Source organism: Mobula birostris, chromosome 3, assembly GCF_030028105.1.
Source record: "Mobula birostris isolate sMobBir1 chromosome 3, sMobBir1.hap1, whole genome shotgun sequence".
Taxonomy (NCBI): domain Eukaryota; kingdom Metazoa; phylum Chordata; class Chondrichthyes; order Myliobatiformes; family Myliobatidae; genus Mobula; species Mobula birostris.
The window spans coordinates 195287189-195301144 of record NC_092372.1 but is presented as its reverse complement, the minus strand read 5'-3'; the positions used below and the strand labels follow the sequence as shown (position 1 = coordinate 195301144).

The following is a 13956-nucleotide window of genomic DNA, read 5'->3' as shown; positions in this document are numbered from 1 at the left end:
TTCACTGAATATATTCCCTACCTTTCTTAATGAACAAGGGATTAACATTTGCGATTTTCCAATCTTTAGATACCACCTAGAATTCATTCATGAGTGGAAGGCAATGGCCAGGGCCTCTGCAACTTACTTCCTTTCTTCTCTCAGGAAAATACATTAAGGAAAAGCAGCATGTGGCTGGTCATTGACTTGATCTTAGCATTATTGTAAAAATACTAACACTACTGATCTTGTAATAACAACAATAATAATAATAAATTTAATTCATGTGCCAAAGTATCATGTAAAGTAGAAAATATTTAAGGATGTATTCAAAACTTCCTTGGAAAAAGATGCAATATCACTAACGACTTTTAAGAATTCCCAGTCCATGCTTCTGCAGAATGGAGAAAGTGCATTCAGGGTGTATTGCAAACTTTGTGTCCTTGCATAGGGAGTTCCATAGGAGCATAATTGGTGGAAGGCACACACAACCATTCATTCCACCCTCCACCCCAATCAAGAACCTCCTGCCTCTCCATGGTAGAACCTGCAGTTCCCACATAGGCACCTAGCAACTTCCCAAGCCAGAGTGAAAGCAAGCCATCCTCATACCCAAGAAACTGCCTAAGGAAGAGAATACAAGAGTAACAGTTTAGAGGAAATATGAATAAGTAATTTAAATAATTACAGCTGAGAGCAATTCAGATGCAATGACATTAACCATTAGCCTCATAGGGCTGAAGTGCATACATAATATTAGGTCTATTCCATTACACTTCAATTAGTAAATAGTTAATTAAAAGAAACTTAATCAATGAATTGCTTTCAATTTCACTCTGTTATTTTTGAATATTTTAGTGAATACAGTGTCAGTACAAATTCACCCTAGAATAATTGTTGTCCCCCTAACATTACACACATTCTTCAAGTGAATTCTTTTAATAGATTTCACTCAACAGGACCAGCAGCAAAATTAAAGTGTGGATTCTTAGACCATAAGACATAGGAACAGAATCGAGTCTACTCCACTTTCCATTATGGCTGATTTATTATCCCTCTCAACCTCATTCTCCTGCCTTCTCCCTGTAACCTTTGACACTCTGACTAACAAAAAACCTATCAAACTCCACTTTAAATATACTAAATAACTTGGCCTCCACAGCTGTACATGGCAATGAATTCCACAGATTTACCACCCTCTGTCCAAAGAAATTCCTTCTCATCTCTGTTCTAATTGAACATCCTTCTATTCTGAGGCTCTGCCTTCTGGTCCTAGACTATAGGAAATATCCTCTGCACATCCAATCCTTCTAGGCCTTTCCATATTCGATAGGTTTCAATGAGATTCCCCCCTCATTCTTCTAAACTCCAGTAAGTACAGGCCCAGAACCATCACTCTCTCCTCTTACATTAACCACAACTGTGACATGTCCTTTAGCTTTGGGGCATCCACCACTGCTTGAACTTTCTCAGCACACTTGTGTAATCCTTCTGCTTCAATAATGTAACCACAGTAAGTGATGCTGTTTAAAGAATTCACACTTGTCATGTCATGCTCCGAGCCCATAATCTTCTAATCTTTTTAACAATGTCTTAAGATTTTCGAGGTGCTCCTTGTCATCCTTATTGGAATCAATAATTTCATCCAGGTATCACTGAGTGCCTGGACAGCCTTACAGCACCTGGTCCATAGCCTTCTGTCAGAGTGCAGGCGCAGATGCCACTCCAAAAATAAGCCTATTATAGCCTTAAAGCTCTTTGTGAGTGTTTATGATGAGAAACACTTTGGACTCTTCTTCCATCACCATGTGTAGGTAGTCCTTAGCTGAATCCATTTCCCTGAAGTGTTTTCCTCCAGAAAGTTTTGCAAAGGTATCCTCTATCCTGGGCAGAGGGTATTAAGACAACTGTGCTGCTCCAAAGAGCGCTATATGAGGTCATTCTTACTCTTGACCATTAGGCTCTATAATGAGCCAACCTATAACTGGGGAAGCAATGAACCCCTCCTTTTTTTTTTGAGGTAACTTATTTTTTATTCTTCCTTAGTTCTCTTCTAATATTTGTTTATCTGTGCATTTGTCATACTATTGTGACACTGTAATTTCCTTTGGGATCAATAAAATATCTATCTCTTGATCTCCTTTCAGTACTGGGTTGATGGTAACCTTAAAATCACCACATATCCTGACAGACCAGTCCTCCTGGGCTACTGGGACCACTGGTGTTGCCCATGGGCTCCATCCAACCTTGGAAAGAATTCTGCCACCCTCCATGCAATCTAGCTCACTGGCTGTTTTATCATGGTATAAGAAGCCTGTCAGGCTTTGAAAAACTTTGGTGCGTCATTTTCATTTAACACTATTTTACACTCGATGTATTTGAGTTTTCCAGTGCAACCCATGAACACTGCTGTTGCAATATCCAGTATCTTTCACTTCCATCTGGCTTCACTGCAGGGGATGGAGCATGCAAGTGGTGGATGGATCCCCAATCAAACTGTAGTTGTCTCAGCCACTCACATCCCTACAATGCTGGTCCTCCTGTTTTCACCATATGCAAGCCCAATGTGGCTTGTTAGTTGTTGTATTTCACTGTTACGGGTGACATTCCCATACGAGTTATCTTTTCTCCAGTATAAGTTCTTAGTTGGATATCTGCAAGCTTTAGTTTATTATCTTTGAAATGCCATTCACATTCATTTTGTGGAATGACTGTAACAGCTGAACCAGTGTCTAATTCCATTTTAATTAGTTTGTCATTCACCTCTGGTATAAGCCATACTGAGTCCTGCCGAAGGGTTTCAGCCCGAAACGTCGACTATGCTCCTTCCCCAGATGCTGCCTGGTCTGCTGAGTTCTTCCAGCATTTTGTGTCTGTTGCTTATCTATTAATTTTCACACTGTAAATCTCAAGGCTACACAGTCCTGTATCCCGTCATTATTATCACATTTTTCATCAAAAGTATGCAGATTAGTGCTCCTTTTGAAAATGCAACTTGACTTTTTATCTTTCTCTCCCCTGCACAGTCTATTTATTTTTGTCTGCCTAACATGCTATATGTGTCCTACTTTGTTGCATTTTCTGCAAGTTCTGCCCTTAAATCACCACCACCAGGGGCTCACATACACCATTGATCGGTGTATGTGAGCCCCTGCCATAATGGTAACACAATCTGTTTGGCCAGACAAGCCTCTGTCTAGATACTGCAATTTTATTCACGCTCACTTTGATTCTTGACTGCAACTCAATTGTGATCCTGTCTGCAGTTCCCATTGAAGCAGTGATTTCAACTACTCGTTTAAATGCAAGGTGTGCTTCAGTTAGGATTCATTTTTGAATGCTTTCTTGTAAGATTCTACAAACTAAATGATCTCTTAGTGTATCATTAAACCCATTACTGAATGACAATGCTCAGACGTCTTCAATTCAGCCACTTATGCTGAAATGGACTCCCCTTTCCTTTGATTCCACTTACGGAAACCAAAAACACTCTACAATCAACAATGGCTCCAGTTCCAAATGTTCCTGCATTACTTTGACAATATCAGGAAAGCTCATTTCTGCTGGTTTGTTTGGAGCCGTCAAACTTCAAAACAAAATGTATGCCTTTAAACCCAATGCACTCAGCAAAATTGGTTCTCATTTCTCATTGGCTATTTCAATTGCTTCAAATTATTGTTGAATTAGTTGAGCATACATGAGCCGGTTTAGCCAGCCAGTGGTTAGTGACATCCGCACCGGACTTTGAGGCAAGTGATCCCAGGTTCAAACCCTGCCAGCTCCTTGCACACTTTCCGTCCTGCTTGGGTTAAGCATCAAGCTAGCAAGTTGGCCTCAAAAAACAGGCCAACTTGTTTTTTGATGGCAACATTGCCATCCAATGTGCCATAAGGTGTGGAAAGGAACAAAACGCAAAAAGCCAGTTACCCACCGTGTAATCAAATTCATCAATCTTTCCGGTGTAGCCAGCCATTTCAGACTTTTTTAAAAAATGATTATTATCACCCGGTATTCACTGTTTATGAACCCGTGAATTCTTCTGTTTAAAAACGCAAACAACAGGAAATCTGCAGATGCTGGAAATTCAAGCAACACACATAAAAGTTGCTGGTGAACGCAGCAGGCCAGGCAGCATCTCTAGGAAGAGGTGCAGTCGACGTTTCAGGCCAAGACCCTTCGTCAGGACTATTCTTCTGTTTTCTGACTTGATCGTGTCTTCCTTCCAAAGAACATGTGGAACATTGCTTTTTGTAACTCAACCATCTCTCACTGCATTTTTGTTTTAGATCGAATGTCTCGCTGCGCTTCAATAGGTTAGCAGCCATTTTGGGTTCATTTTAAAAATACCTCTTCGCCAATGTTATGTTTTGTAATTTCAAAACATTAATCTAATTCAAAGGAAGACACAAGAATCTGGAAATGCTTGTCCGAAGTAAAATTTGTGTTTACTTTTAGTGAGGCACTCACGTATCACGTGGTAATGTGATGACGAACGCAATTCATATGTTCATACATATAACTCATAATGAATTATTTAATTGCACAAGAATATTATTTAAATATTAAAGACACAGAGGGTAATGAACAGTCAACATTTTAGGCCAAGGCCTTTCATCAGTCCTGATGAAGGCTCTCAGCCCAAAACGTTGACTGTTTATTCCCGTTCCATTGATGCTGCCTGACTTGCTGAGTTCCTCCAGCATTTTGTATGTGTTGGCCTTGAACCTCTTGACTCCCTAATCAGAAAGAGTCCAGACCCCAACTCTCTAATCACAACAAACCTGGAATGCCTTGCTACTTCAGCCCAGAATTCTGATCCATCAATTGGTACAAGTCCTGGTTTTAACCAGGCTAGTTATAAGCAGCGTAGGCTGGCTTTAATTGAAGCTAGCCACTCGATATAGTGTGCTGAACAGTGGCATGGTTAGCATTGTCAGCACACTGAATGAATGAAGTTAGCACTCAAAGTGAGATTAGCGTGTTTCTATGCTGCAATTGATAGCAGCTGTCTAATTAGACATTGGAAACCACACTTCCATTTTTGGGAGCGATCAAATTTAGCCTCCATTGTTGTTGTATTAACAATGTAATATTGAATTGCATTGGCATCCGCAATCATTTTAAATAACACTACCTACTCCAATTTGCTTCAACACTGTACTTTACAGGCAGAGCTTAAAAGCAAACATTTCATTTTTTGCTTAATTGCATATTATGAAAGTACAGATTAGCATGGCTTTAAAATGTAGGAAATCTACCTCATAAAATTATGTCTAAATCACTGTCAAATTACCATCGCAGTCATTATGCTTTCAAGTCCAATCTGCCATTGTCTTCACTAATGCACCTTGGCAGTACACTTTCACCTCTCCACTGGTCATTTTGAAAATTCAATGCACCACCAGCCTGAAATCTGTCAGCAAATTACAGAACAGTCACTTGCCTCAAGCAATGATCAGTTACAAATTTACGAAGATTGATGTCTACTGAAAAAGAAAGATGTACATGCCTTTGGGATGAGTCAAAGTGTATGCGCATGGTTATCAGTCATGACTGGACCAGCTAATTTCAGATGTGGTTGCAGCTGCTGGAGGTTCCATGCTAAATCCAGCATCTGGGTAGCTAGACCTCAAACTAAAGCTGTGGATGCAATTCTGAGATCAGTGCCCATATAATACCACCAGTCAGTCAGACTTTTCTGAGTGGGTACTTAGTATCATCAGGAGCCCAAATATAGCGGGGTGTGCTCTAAAGAGGACCTGGGCCATAAGTGAAGAGGGCGGAGCATCTCATTGTTATTACATTAAGGACAAGCCAATTGAGCTTGCTCCATCATTCAACGAGACTATGGATGATCCGGTCTAACCTCATTGCCACTGTCCCGCTCTTTTCCCAAATCTCTTGATTCTGTTGTGGTTCAAATGTACGTCAATCTGCACCCCGGATATATTCAATGACTCCCCTCCACCGCTTACTAGGACAGGGAATTCTAGAGTTAGGGCCCTCCTTATCTCCTTAAATGATTGACTCCAATTCTCAAACCACATTTCATTATTCTGGAGATCCACCCAGAGGAAACACTGATGAGATATATGAATATTCCCTTAAATATTTGTCACTGCTGATCTATGGTTTTTAAATCTATCTTCAAAATGCATCTTGATATCATTGTAGTCATCTAGAGGATGGTTACCATTTGCAGACCCAAGTTTCTCACTTTCAAACTGAAAATGAAGTTAAACCATTCTCTGATCTCTTATTGCGAGAAGATCCCTTACTGCAAGATTACTAATTAATCCTAAGTCATTGTATAATTCCAGATATAAAGTATCCTGATCTCTGACAAGAGAAAATCCCCGGATGCTGGAAATCCGAGTGACACACACACAAAATGCCGGAGGGACTCAGCAGACTAGGCAACATTTATGGAAAAAAGTATAGTTTTCCATAGATGCTGAGCTCCTCTAGCACCTTGCGTGTGTTATCCTGATCTCTGTTTGGTTCTCAAAGTACTGCTCTATGAAATCACCACAAATACACATTTATGAACTCATTCTCAAGGTAATCTTTGGTTAATTTTATTTCTCTTAATCTAAAATCACCCAAGATTGTTGCAGTATTTTTCCTATAAGCCACCATTCTTTTTATTAAAATCTGCCACAATATAATTGCTATTATGGGGTACGTTTAAATTTATTATTTTTTCCACCTCCACCCAAGCCTATCCTAAAACTCGATCTTCTGAAGCAATATATTCCTCACCATTGCTGTGATCTCATTGTCTATTAACAGTTACCCACCTCTTTTTCTTTTCTGACTTTCCTTCTGAAATATCACATAGCTCTGGTTTCCAGCCTTGGTCATCTCGCAACATCGGCTACCTTTGTAATGGCTATCAGATCATGTCCATTCTTCTCTATTTATGCAATCAGCTCATCTAACTTGTTGTGAATGCTGCACGCATATTTGATTAAGTAGCATTTTATTTTATCATTTTTCTTCACTCTGATTCTGTATACTTGTGCACTCTTGTGACTGTAAGATCTGCCATTTGAAAATACACTCTGATTAGTGCCCTTTCTCCTTTTTCCTTTCTCTGTGCCTTCCTAAATATCCCAGCACCTGAGGGCCTATCTTCTATTTCCAACCTAGTATTTCTCCGTTGATTCTACCCACAGGGTCCCCATATCCTGCCAAGCTGGTTTAACCACCCTCTAAAGCAAAATTCATTCCAATAATAATTTTTCTTTTACTCAGACTTAACACAGATGGGGAAAACTGGGAGTGATTTCATGTCTACTGCCCCATATAAAATGCAGTCCTCGTGTACTTGCATTTTAAGTAAGAGCAATATATATAGGGGTTTTAAGTTCTTACATTGCAAAGGAAAAAAATGTCAACTACTTTCAGTTACTAGCACTAAAAATGTTATTCATCTTTGCACAAAAGCACTCCATTTTACTTGTATTCAAAGTGAATAGCGATTATAGATAGTTGATTCAGCTGATGCACCAAGGTTAATATCCAGTATATAAAAAAAATGAATACAGCCTTTGAATGTATGAGTGGGACAGCTTGACGGTCAGAATCATAATATGTTATCCAGGTCAAATCAATTGGAAATTAAAATGAAAGATATGATGCTGAAAATGGTGTTTATAGGCATTTCTGTCATAGGAGAATACATTGCTTGGTTTACATGGTTTCTAACCAATGCATATTATATTTTGGGCTTCAATCTATGATGCATCAATTCCTTTTAATGGCTCACTGCAGCTGAACTATCATTCAGATCTATAATTGAATTTTGTCAGCTCTGAAGGTCCATTTGGAAATTCAGGAATGATAGAATGTATATATGTGATTCCTATCTCCCTGAGGCTCATCTGACTACGATACTGATAAGTCTTACCACTCGTGAACATTCCGGAATCAATCCATAATCTTCTCTGAGACAGCTAATCTATTGCAGGCTCTCAAGGAAATGACCAAAATTTACATCAGCAAATTTATGTTAGGAAGGAAATATTCTGATATTTCATTCCTAATCCCTACCTAATCATCCTTCACTGGGAAAGGATATGTGTGCCCCTCCCGGTGGGCATGACCTGACTAGTCTGTGATGCTCATTGTATTTTGCATTTCCCACTGCAGAGGAAATTTGGAGCATAAAATACTGTCCAGAATGCGATAAAAATAGGTACAAAGACACTCAGGTTTCGGAAGCACTGGGTTTAAAGTCACAGAGTCAAAGAGCAGAGAGTGAGCCCTTTGGCCCACTCAACACAATACCCTTCTAAATGAATCCCATTTTCCTACGTTCAGCCTCTAAATCTTGGCTATTTAAGTGCACCTCTTGACTCTTCAGAAATATTGTGAAAGTCTCTGTCTCCAACACCCCTTCAAGGCAACGTCTTCTGCATCCCAACCACCCTCTGAATGAAAAATAAATCTCCTCACATTGCTTTCGAACTTCTGACCCTTACTTCCAATCTATGCCCTCTAATTTCTTACCACAGGACCTCCTCAGGTTAGGAAAGCCCAGCTTATGAACATAGGAGTGTTTGGGAAACTGGCAAGATGGATTTCCCAGCTGCTTTAGAACTGCTGGCATCTTCTACCATCTGGGAGCTCAGCTTGCGGCCACATTCCTGACGTAAACTATCTGGGTCACAAACAGTTCAGAGGAAGGGAACTCTGTTGTAATCTGGGGAGACCTGTATCTATCTTATCTTTACTGTATCTCTATCAGGTCCTACTTCCACCATCCCTGGCCTCCACTGCCTCCAGGAAAACATACCCAGCCTAACCAATCTCTCTTCATAAATGAAATACTCTATCCCAGCAAACATCTCTACATCCTCTCCACTGCGGTCAAGTGTGACCAGAACTGTATAAAGTACTCCAACTGTGGCCTAACCATTTTTTTCTAACATTGTACTATACCTTCTCTGCTCTTACACTCTGTGCTGTATATTTAATTGACTTTATTTCTTACACCCTTCACATACATGAGTAAAAATATCTAAATGTGCAATGTGCAATCATGCTAATTTATAATAAATAGAACAGTCAATGTAACACAGAAATACACTCAAATCAATGTGAGTTAATCAGTCTGATGGCCTGGTGGAGAAGCTGTCCTGGAACCTGTTGGTCCTGATTTTATGCTGCGGTACTGTTTTCCAGATGGTAACAGCTGGAATAGATTGTGGTTGGGGTGACTCGGATCTCCAATGATCCTTCAGGCCCTTTTTTCACACCCGTCTTTGTAAATATCCTGAATCATGGGAAGTTCACAGCTACAGATGCGCTGGGTTGTCCGCACCACTCTCTGCAGAATCCTGCAATTAAGTTCCCATACCCGGCAGTGATGCAGCCAGTCAGGATGCTCTCAAATGTGCTCCTATCGAAAGTTCTTAGGATCTGGACACCCATACCAAACTTCCTCAACTGTCTGAGGTGAAAGAGGCGCTATTGTGCCTTTTTCACCACATGCTAGTGTGTACAGACCACGTGAGGTCCTCAGTGATGTGGATGCCGAGGAAAAGCTATTTACCCTCTCAACCCCAGAGCCATTGATGTCAATAGGGGTTAGTCTGTCTCCATTCCTCCTGTAATCCACAACCAGCTCCTCTGTCTTTGCGACATTGAGGGAGAGGTTGTTTTCTTGACACCACTGTGTTAGACAGATGACTTCTTCCCTGTAGGCCACTTGGTTATTGTTTGAGATTAGCCCAATCAATGCAGTGTCATCGGCAAATTTAATTAGCAAATTAGAGCTGCGGGTGGTGACACAGTCATGGGTATATGGGGAGTAAAGGAGGGACTTAGGACACAGCTCTGAGTGGCTCCTGTGCTGAGAGTCAGAGGGGTGGAGGTGAAGGAGCCCACTCTTACCAACTGCTGGTGATCTGACAGGAAGTCCAGGATCCAGCTGCACAAGGCAGGGTCAAAGCCGAGGTCTCCGAGCTTCCTGTCGAGCCTGGGTGGAATTATGGTATTGAATGCTGAACTGTAGTCCAAGAACAGCATTCCCACGTAACAGCTCTAACTAATGAAAGCATGCATTCCATCTGTCTTCTTTACCACTCTATCTACCTGTGCTGCCATCTTCAGGGATCCTTTGACTTGTACATCAAGGCACTTTGTTCTGCAATACTCCTCGTGGGTGCTTATTTTTATGACTGGAAGTTCATGGCCAGTGGAGTAACACAGGAATCGGTGCTGGGACCCTTGCTACTTTTATACACCTTATTGATTTGGACGTGTATGTATGAGATAACATAAAAATTGTTTCCTTAACTGATGATAAGGAGTGTAGTCGTAACCAACAGGGTGATATAGATTAATTGGTAGAGCAATCAATGTAATCCTGCCAAGAGCGAAGTGATGCACTGTACGATTAATTAGGGTTAGGACATTCACAATGAATTATGTCACCTTCTGCTCCTGTAACCAAGCCAATATTGGATCTAATTTGCCAATTTGCCCATAACCCTGGGGTTTTACCCTTTTGGATAAATTTCCCATATAGGAGCATAAAACCTTGAATCCAGCCAACATAGTTCTCTGGGTCACTGAGGCACACAAGCCTCCACACCATGACAAGGCTGTGGTCCTCTTGGAGGAGATAAGCTGACTATCTTTGATTAATTCCTACCTCACCAATGGTAGATTAGTCTTGTCTCTCAGAATGTTTACTAATTGTTTTTCTACCGCTGGCATTAAACTCACACGCCTGTACTGCCTGCTTTATCCCTTCTATACTCGATGAATAAAGGTACCTCGTTTTGTTCCATACTGCCGGCATCTGCAGAGCCTTGTAAGGAATGGATTTTCGGTTTCCTATGCAGAAAATTTCCAATATTGAATCGATGGAAACACAAGAGACTGTAAATGCTGGAATCTGGAAAAACAGTTCACAGGAGGAAGTGAGCGGGTCAACTAGCACCCATGAAGAGAAAAGAACTTTCCACCTTTCAAGTCAAAACTCCGTATCCTTTCCTTTCACATGTTCGACATATTTAGTTCCTTCAGCAGATAGTTTGTTTCTACGATGGCTCAAATGGTTTCTTTCCATGCTGTAACTATGATTTTATGACCCACAGCCTCATGGTGACTGAGCATAACTTTATAGGCCAGTGCAAGTGAGGACTACCAGAGCAGGTCACGCCTGAATTTCCACGGGCTTACAGGTGTTTCCTTCAAATGAAACCTGTTAAAGTGGATTAAGGTATTCCATATCAACATCCAGTTACCTCCCTATGTGGTAGGAGAGTCAGAATATTGCACAGGAAGATTGTGTCCAGGTTTACTCACACAAATATTGTTGTCTGCCAGCAATATGCTAATAAGGTGTCCTACCTTGGAACCCAATATGGTCAAAGTGGATAAGTTAGGAAGAGTAACGGCAGATGCAATTCCAAGGACAAAGAATGTAGCTTGTGAAATTCCAAGAGTCATCATTTAATCTCACATGAAGGCTTTCCACTTGATCATGGAATTGGTGAAAAGCTGCTACAATTCCAAAAAAACTGTAGAGCTTGCTGCTTTCAGCTGCTCAGGTTCAGGTGCACCTCAACAGAATAAATGAATCCGAAAGCACAAATGAAAGTGATGCAGCTCAGTGCTGTGTCGGCTCTTTGAAATGGATATCTCTATTTCTCCCCTTAAATTTTACCCAAGGCCCACAGATGTTTTTATTTCATAGAACATATTTCAAATAGTTATTCTAATCTCTCTGAGAACTTACGATAGAATCTATTTCCACTGCACTTACATTAAAAAGAAATCTCATTCCTCTGTGTTTCTTTTGCCAGTAACAATCTCCAGTGGAATTGTTTGTCCTTACTTAGCCTGTCAATAACCCTCATAATTGAAACCACTATGTAATCTTCCCTGTTTGGAGAACAACTCCAGAATCAAAAGCCTCTCTGATATATTACTGGTCCATTCTGATTCTCCACAACTTCTTCAAAGTCCAAACGTGCTATGCCCAAAACTACTCAAATCCTCTTCACTGGAGGCCTGATATTTGATTTGTAAAGGCTTAATATAATATCCTCGTGTGTGTACTCCAAATATCCATCTTTAAAAACCAATTCATTGATATGTGAGGCCTTCATGGGTCAGGGTTGACTATGGATGTTGTACCCTGACTGCCTAGATAGGCAAGCCTGGGCAGTACGAGATGAAGAGCAAGCTGTTGCCCATATAGGAAGCTCCCCCTCTCCACAGATCTAATGAACCCAAAGGAACGGCAGAGACCGATACAGTTTGGTAACAGCAGTGTTGTAGGAGTTGCCAGTCAGCATTGAGCTCGACGTAGGACTACCTTAGGGACTCCAGCTCCGAAACTTTCCCTCGGAGTTTACTCCCGAAGCCTTCCCCATGAGTCGGTTTAGCCACAAGGAAGTTTGAGATCAGAGTTTTCTTTCCCCGAAATGAGCTGCCAGCCACAGCTGATGAGCCCCATCTGCCCAAAGTGTCTGGTTTCAAGGCACCAGTAGTCCGCCTTTGCCCATTCTCCTGCCAGTTGAAATGGCTCTGCCAGGCTTAATGGCTACCACACAGGAAGGCCAGGAGATGGACTCGGTGGTCAGAGGTTATTTGAGGCGCATGCCATTGGGAGAATTTAATAGATAGTGGGAGCTTATTTCCATTACCACCCTGGCTATAACAACCTCATGGAACCAATTAATCAATGTACCTACACAGATTTACTTAAATCCCAAGAATCTGCACAAAAGAACTTCACACGTAAATCTATGCTTTAAAGACATACTTTCAAATAAACTAGCTCCAATTAACTAATACTTATTTAAAATAATGCTTGAGGGAGTAGGCTATCAGAAAAAATGTATTAGTTAATTGGAGCTACTTTATATATTGGCACTGCGTTTCAATTTCTCCCATTGGTTCTATGACCACATCAATTGCCAGGGTAACTCTTGTGAGATATCTGTGCTTACTACAATGTGGCCTGACAGTCCTGTTTTATGACTGAGTAAACAATTATAGTAAATATAGCCTGAAAATGTAGTTTTGCTATTGAAATAAGCACTTTACACTCTTCTTTACATAGTGCTTCCTTCTCTATCAGTCACTAATACTTATCTTGTTATTTGCATCAGTCACTGCTTCCAATGCTACTGGTTTTCAGGTAAGGAGCCTCATTAAAATTGTCACAAAACCTTCCTGGTTTTAAATTCCAACCCCTTTGCAATGAAGGCCACCATGCTACTGCTTCTTAATTCCTTGCTAGACCTGCTTGCTGATTATTTGTAATAAACACAATTCTGAAGATGCCGGGAATCTTGAGTAACACACACAAAATGCTGGAGGAACTCAGCAGGTCAGGCAACATCTATGGAGGGAAATAAATAGTTGACATTTCAGGATGAGACCCTTCATCAGGACTGGAAAGGGAAAGGGCAGAAGCCAAAATAAGAATGTGGGGGAAGGGAAAGCAGTACAAGCAGACCAGTTACAGGTGAAACCAGGTGAAGGGGGAGGATCTAAGAAGCTGGGAGATAATGAGGGGAAGTCGGGCAGAAGAAGAAAGAATCAAGTAGGAGAGGACAGTATACCATGGAAGAAAAGGAAGAAGGAGGTATACCAGAGGAAGGTGCTGGTTAGGTGAGAAGAAGGGATGAGAGGGAGAACCAGAATGGGATGAAAAGAGGGCGGGGGGGGATAGAAATTACCTGAAATTAGAGAAATTAACATTTAAGCCATGAGTTTGAAGCCTACCTAGGTGGAATATTAGATTTTGCTCCTACAACCTCAGTGTGCATGAACATGTCGGAAGAGGAACTCAAATTCAATTTGACTTCTCATTCTGATTTCGACACTGCCACGGTAGGACAACCCTCTAACTTCCAGCAATTATTACCCCATCCCTCTTCTCCCTTTTGTATCTAGACCAGAATAAACACAACAGGATTCACTGTAAAATTGAGGAGGCAGAGTGTA

At 40.9% G+C, this 13956-nt stretch overlaps 1 long non-coding RNA gene across 10 annotated transcripts in view; it reads right to left on the bottom strand.

Annotated features, from left to right (window-relative positions):
• LOC140195519 (uncharacterized) overlaps positions 1-13956 on the bottom strand; it is a 61753-nt gene that overhangs the window by 28240 nt on the left and 19557 nt on the right. For 2 of the 10 annotated variants that reach the window (XR_011885499.1, XR_011885505.1), the window contains exon 2: positions 10767-10888. The exons of the other annotated variants lie outside the window; for them this stretch is intronic. This is a non-coding gene — a long non-coding RNA (uncharacterized lncRNA). The remainder of the gene's footprint in view (positions 1-10766; positions 10889-13956) is intronic. 10 annotated transcript variants of the gene reach the window in all.